Here is a 7,537-nt window from a genome sequence, read left to right as displayed (position 1 = left end):
ACTTTTCTTCTGGATGGTTAAGACCAAGATAAAGCAAGACCTATATAACAATAAATGTAACTTCATAGCTGACAAGGCCAGTCAAATCCCCTCAGGATTTACCCTGAAACCCTATACCACAGTTTGTAGATCCTTTGTCAGTGTCAGCCATATGGATGAGTTACGGCCACTGACTGGGTTTTTGAATGGGAAAAATGCTAGAGAATTTATTGGATAACTTTGACCCCTGCTGTTAAGGGCACAAGAAAACATCACTGGAATCCCTTCTGCTTTCCTAGAACTAAAGAAAGAAGTGAGAAACATCCATGGTGGCACCATGGCTCAACTGAAGAACCTTGAAGTCTATATGGGATTTGCCAATCTCCCAAATCAAATATATAGAAAATCAGTGAAGAGAGGGTTTGAATTTACACTTATGATAGTAGGTCAATTTAGATTGCTAAAGTCAACATTAATAAACTCATTATTCCTTACAGATTTGTATTCTCTAGAGTATCCAGGTCCTTCCCATATAGTAAAAAAGACTGCACAGGTGGAACAATCCAAAGTTTTAGTCAAAGAAGGTGATGTTCAGTTACTGCTCACAATAGTTGATGCCCCAGGAATTGGAGATACGGTTAATAATAGTAATTGTTGGCCGGGGAGATGGCTCAGTAGAATAAGTGCTTCCCTGGCAAGTGCAAGGGCCTGAGTTCAATCCCCGGTTCCACCAAAAAAAAATTAAAAAATAATATTAATTGCTGGAAGCCTAAGATCAACTCCATTGATAGTAAATTTGAGAATTACCTAAACACAGAATCACATGTGAACAGACGTCAGATGCCTGATAACAGGGTGCAGTGTTGCTTATACTTCATTGCTCCTTCAAGACACAGATTTGCATATTGAGTTTATGAAGAGCTTGCACAAGAAAGTGAGTATCATCCCACTGTTTGCCAAAGCTGACACACTCATGCCAAGGAATGTCAACAGTTTACAAAACAGATAATGAAAGAAATCCAAGAACATAAAATTAAAATATATGAATTTCCAAAAACAGATGATGAAGAAGAAAATAAGCTGGTTTAAAAGATAAAAGGCCACTTACCTCTTGCTGTGATGGGCACCAATACTACCATCGAACTTAATGGCAAAAGGGTCAGGCAAAGGCAGTACCCATGCGATGTGGCTGAAGTTGAAAATGGTGCACATTGTGATTTTACAATTCTAAGATATATGTTGATAAGGATGCCTATGTAGGACTTGAAAGATGCCACTAATAATGTGCACTATGAGAACTACAGAAGCAGAAAACTGGCAGCTATCACTTACAGTGGAGTAGACAACAACAAGAACAAAAGGCATCTTACTAAGAGCCCTCTGGCACAGATGACAGAATAAAGAAGGGAGCATGTAGCCAAGATGAAGAAGAGGGAGATGGAGATAGAGTGGATGTTTGAGATGAAGGTCAAAGAGAAAGTTCAAAAACTAAAGGACTATGAAGCTGAGCTCCAGCGATGCCATGAGCAAATGAAAAAGAATTTGGAAGCAAAACACAACGAATTAGAGGAGAAACGTCATCAGTTTGAGGAAGAGATAGCAAACTGGGAAGCTCAGCAATGTATTTTAGAGCAATGGAACCCTTCAAGAACCTTAGAAAAGGACAAGAATAAAGGAAAGATCTTTTAAACTCTCTGCTGACCACCATTCAATTAGTTGCCAATATGCCAGCTTGGACATCAGTGTTTGTTGGATCCATTTGACCAATTTGCATCCTTTTTAAATCCATAATGATGGATTTAACAGCATGACGAAAATATTTTTTGTTGTTCTTGATGGAATTAAGATGCCTTGAATTGTCTAGGGTGCTGTGTACTTAGAAAATAACAGCTCTTTGTAAAATTCTGTATTTTCTTTTCTTTTTTATGATTAAACAGATGACTTCAATTTAATACAAAAGAACATTTTACTGTTATACAATCATGTTCTGGTGGTTTGATTGTTTACAGAATATTCCAAAACAAAAGAACTCTGGAAGGTTTTCATTGAGGATAATTTGCCATAATATGAAACAAACTATGCTTCTCTACGATAATTATAATACAGAGGTTCCATTCAGTGCAGCCTACACAATGATGTAATTTAGTCTAACACAGTTGATCCTATTTTTGACACTTCCATTCTTTAAAAGTACACATGGAAAAAATCTATATGTTTACAGTACACTTAGAGCTTTTTATAACAACTATTTTTTGTTTGTTTTGTATTCTTTTAAGTATATATTTTCATTTAGAGAAAATAATAATTCTTTAGCCAGAATCTCATTGCTGCTTCATTTTTATATAACATTTAATTTAGATATATTCCATATACTGGCCCTGCTAAAATAGAATATAGCATCATTCATATGGTAGAAACTAACAAGGAAACTTTCCTTTAACTCCCTTTTTACACTTTATGGTAAATAGCAGGGGAAATGCATTTATAGATCATGTCTAGGCAGATAGTGAAGCTAACGTCCACCCTGCATCTACCTATACACAATCTCTTTATTTTACTAGAAATGGACATCACGGCATCCCGAGGAGAAAAGTCGCCATTCTGCATTTGCCTCTATCCATATATTGTATTTCTGTATTTTTGTTTGTATTGTACAAAATTCACATGATAAACAATGTTGTGAAGTAAAAAAAGAGAAAAATTAAAACAGAGACAGATCGAACGAGAAAAACTGGCACTGATGAAAAAGCTGAATGAAGACAAAGATAAGAGAGATAAGGAAGAAAAAAAGCAACAGAGAAAAAAAGGAGCGGTGCCGAAGCCCAAGAAGACTCAAATCCAGATCTCCTTCCCCTAGAAGATGATGTTCCCCCGTCAGAAGAGAAAGTGCAGTTATTCTCGATCTCCCCAACACAGAACCAAGAGCCGGAGTCCTTCCCCTGCTCCCGAAAAGAAGGAAAGAACTCCAGAGCTCCTTGGACTTTAGTGAGATGAAAAGAAATTTCAGTACAAGAGGCCACATTTACTAGAGACAGCCTGAAATTTCCCAATCCCGAACCCATGCCAGAACCTAAAGAACCTACCCTGGAAAAAATGTTCCAAAGAAAAGACCCGGCCAAGATCTCGGTCACGTTCCAAATCAAGGTCACGGACCCGTTCGTGCTCTCCTCATACTCGAACAAGAAGAGGCCATAGGCCCGGATCAAGACCATGTTCACCCAGAAGGCGGCCAAGCCCAAGCAGGAGACCATCTCCTCGAAGAAGAAGCCCACCAAGACGCATGCCACCTTCTCTGAGGCATAGAAGGAGCAGATCTTACCAGTAAGATGAAGGAGGCGGTCGTCAGCATCGCTGTCTGGAGCACTCGTCGTCCTCCTCATCTCGTTCCCGGTCACCACCAAAGAAACCCCCCAAGAGAACATCCAGCCCCCCTCGAAAAGCTCGTAGGTTATCTCCTTCAGCAAACCCTCCTAGGAGAGGGCGCAGGCCATCCCCGCCAGCTACTCTACCACCAAAAACGCATCATTCCCCAACACCCCAGCAGTCAAACCATCCAAGAAAAAGCCGTTTCTGTGTCTCCGGGGAGAACATCAGTGACAACATAAGAGTACTGAGAAAAGAGAATTTCAACCACCAGCACCAAAGCCTAGAGGAGTACAGTTATCTGCATCTGAAGAAGACAAAGTTGGCAAAACGGCAGCAGCTGGTTCTGTGCAGCAGAGACGCCGGGACACACGGCAGAACCAGCGGTCTCATCTGACTCCGGCTCCCCCTCTTCCTCTGAAGAAGAGCGGCTCAAGCGCATGGGTGTGAAAGATGGTGAGGTGGGCGGACGGGTGAGACCTTTGCTTACCGGAGCGCGTCTCCATCACTACCAAAGCGCCTGAGGAGACCCCGCTCTGGGTAGACGGAGAAGGGCCTCCCTCCGCCCCCTGGGAGCCGCGCTCGCCAGCACAGCGCCTCCACCTGGCGCAGGTCCCCGCACCTCCGCCAGGATGAAGGACGCCTCCCCTAGGCGGCGCTCACTGGCCCAAGAAGATGCTGTCCACCCCCCATGCAGAGGCGGTGCTCTCCTTCTCCACCTCCAAAGCGAAGGACCGCTGCCCCCCCCCCCGCCGCCCTCCCAAGAGAAGGGCGTCGGCGTCCCAGCACCAAAGCTCAGGTCTCCCCCTCTCCGCCTTCCAAACCGAGACGCTCCCCCGCCGGAAAGAGACGCTCCCTTTCTGTCTCATCAGCGCCTAGGAAAGGGTCTATTCCGCGCCACGCTACCAGGAAGGCCTGGCAACCACAACCAAACAAACAGCCTTCTCCCTCACCGCAGCCTCGAGCTCCTCAGACCTCAAGTCCTCCACTCGATAAAGAGGAACGCCGGCCTCACCCCAAAGAAGGCGGCCCCCACCTCTGAGCACCAGGCCCATTAGAGAGTCTCCAGAACTCCAGAACTTAAAACGACAAAAAAGGCTGCCTCGTGGAGCCTGCAGTCCTAAGACGGGCTCCGTCCTCGCAGTCTGTCTCTAGGTCTCCCGAGCCAGCGGCTAAGAAGCCCCCAGCGCCCGCATCCCCTGTCCAGCCTCAGTCGCCCTCCACAAACTGGTCCCCCGCGGCGCAGGCCAGGAAGGCTAAGAGCTCCACAACAAGCCCATCACCAGCCCGGAATTCCGATCAGGAAGGAGGTGGGAAGAAAAAGAAGAAGAAGGAATGAAACATTAAAGGATAAGAAACACAAGAAGCACAAAAAACACAAGAAGGAAAAGGTTGTGGCTGCAACCGCTGCGGCTCCTGCCACCCCTGCGGCTGTTAGCTGCTGCCACAACCACATCGGCACAGGTAGAACCTGAGGCAGCACCCTGCCCAAGAAGGAGACTGAAAGCTGAAGAGGACCTGGACCACTCAGAGAAGCACCTGCGGGAAAAGGCTCTGTGATCCATGCAGAAGGCTCAGGTGTCCCCTCAGTCGTGGGGGGAATGTTGGTTAGGATGCGAATTTTATTTGGTTTGAACTCAATTCAATTTCTTTCTTTTTTTCTTTTCTTTCGTTTTTTCTTTCTTTCTTTCTTTCTTTCTTCCTTCTTTTTTTTTTTTTTTTTTTTTGTATTTTAGGGAAGGGTCTACAGGGTGTTCAGCATCTCACTGCTAGATCAGACTCCTAGTGATCCACCTGATATTTTTTAAATTTTTTATATTAATTTTATTGAGAAAGGAGTAGCAATGAGGCAGTTTCAAAACAGGTTAGTAGGACAGTTACAATAATTAATACATTGTATATTGTTGTCTTTGGAGTAATTATTCATAGTACAAAATGCAGACATGATATCTTGTCTAAACACTATTAGTTCAAAATTTTCTTATTGAGCTAAGAGAAAGTATCTGTATATCTATACTAATTATTTTGTATATACAGATATACATAATTTTTTCACTACATAATGGTCCTTTATTTATCTCCCCTTTTTATGTGTACTGATCCACCTGTATACAGTCTCCCAAGAGCTAGGATTACAGGCATGCACCACCACGCCCAGTCTCAGCCAGCCCTGGGGGCAGGGTCGACATGGCAGGCCCCAGGATTGAACCTCTCGCTCCTCCTCCTGCTTGTAGGGGTTTTAATCCTCTGAGTTATTTAGCTGGCCCTTCAATTCAATTTGAGAATTGCTAAAATGTATTTGAGCTTTAGACTATAACATTTGTTGTAATAATTGCTAGGTTGAAGTTCACCATATAAAAAAAGGGGGGCATGCATTTTACATTGCAAAAGGTATCCACAGTGCATTAGTGACATTTTTTCATTGATAGATGACATAAATTCATTTAGAGTAAAATATTTTAAGCCAAAAATATCTCTTTTTTTTAAAAAAAAAAAGGGGCTTACGTATTGTTGACATTCTTATTTCTTTAAATCCCCTCTTGCTATCCCCAGGAAGGTTTTCCCCTGTTTCCTTTTCATTTTTATTTACTTTTTCTTATTTGAGTGGTCTCACCCATTTAAGTTCTGTTTCCAACCTTGCATTGTTTGCAAGCTAGTCCAGAATCAGACCCCTGTTGGCGTACCACAGAAGCATAAGTGGATGTTCCAGTACCACAGTCTTCCCCATTACCTGTGGAATCGCTAGTGAAAGGAATCAGGGTTCAAGCTCCAGGTTAAGACAGAAAAATGAAAGCTTATTTTCCCAGACACTAAGCTTATAGGTATCTGTGTCACGTTGATTCAGAATACTGGAACTGGATTCCACTCTGTTCTGGGTTTCCTTTCTCTCCTCCCTCCCTCTTCAGCAGCCCCCACCTCCTCCTTCTCCCCTTGCTTATAAAGGCAGTTAAGTCATTCAAGAAAGGATGGATGGATCCTTCGGTTATAGGAAATCTTTGTTTTCTTGAATGTCATGACTCCATTCCTATTTTTACCTTATTCTTCAAATTGGGTTATATAATGTTCAGAGCTCTTGTATTTGGAAGCTGGAAGAAGGGCCCAGACTTTGAAATAGTGTCTTGGTTTCACTGTCTTGGGTTTTTGTTTGTTTGTTTGTTTTTGTTTTTAAACTAAAGCTATATGAAGCTTGTGGATTAAATAATAAATTTCTAAATTAAAAAATAACATTATTTCATTTTCTAGGACATTTTTATCTGATTTTTGTCATTTTTCTTTCTTCCCTTGTCCACTAAAATATGAAGACAAATTTGATCCAGCAGCCTTGTTGATATATAGCTCTAGGCCTTCTATATCACTTAGTGGATATCCTGCTTTACTGGTATCAAACTATCCCATGATGAGGCTTATTTTTGGTCAAAAAATACAGGATCCTAACAGAAGCCAAAGCAAAACTAAAAAGATTTATTGAAAAGGCCTTGAAATATTTTATAAAATTCACTAAGGGCTTTAGGAACAAAACAGGAGAATAGTTCTTGTGAAGAAGCAAGGGATCATATTATTTTTCTGACATTTCTCTTAGGTTATTTGCTAGATTCTCTTGAATCTGCCTTTGTGAACTAATGTTGAAACAAGAAGTCCCATAGAACCTAAAATTTAGGGATTTTTTTCTGCTGCCCCCAAATAATTTTCTTTCCCTAGTTCCAAATTTTAAATTTCCAAGAAAGAATCTCCTACTCCTTTTGAGAGTTAATATTTAAACAATCATTATTGATAAGAGGAATAGATTTTCCAGAGGGAGAAATGTTTATGTCACATTTGTCCCATGTGTCCTATAAACCACCAACAATGACATGCACAAGTATCACGTCCTGAAACACAAACTGCTGGCAGTAATGGTGGACACTCAGAAATTAGGGAAAGATGAGTCTCTAGGAAAGCATTAAGAAAATTGAGGAGGCAGATGATTGTGCTGCTTAGTAGTCTATGATTTAGTGTTCGCATGCTTTCCTTTCTCAGATGTGTAATAGCCAAACAGTGCCACAGATAAAAATCCAGCTATCTTAAAGAAAACAAATCATGTAGAGTCACAGTTCTTAAGCAGCTGCAACATGCAGAGAAAATGCCACAAATCTAACACTTCAGTCTGTAAAGGAAGTGTCCGTTGTTCCTCTACTTTATTTGTGTACATGAAGCA

At 41.9% G+C, this 7,537-nt stretch overlaps 1 pseudogene; it reads left to right on the top strand.

Moving 5' to 3' along the window:
* Positions 1 to 301: 301 nt before the first annotated feature.
* LOC105743207 lies at positions 302 to 1,668 on the top strand (annotated as a pseudogene).
* The last annotated feature ends 5,869 nt before the right edge of the window (positions 1,669 to 7,537 follow it).

Source organism: Octodon degus, unplaced genomic scaffold, assembly GCF_000260255.1.
Source record: "Octodon degus isolate 3935 unplaced genomic scaffold, OctDeg1.0 scaffold00106, whole genome shotgun sequence".
Classification (NCBI taxonomy): domain Eukaryota; kingdom Metazoa; phylum Chordata; class Mammalia; order Rodentia; family Octodontidae; genus Octodon; species Octodon degus.
This window is presented reverse-complemented; position numbering and strand designations above follow the sequence as displayed.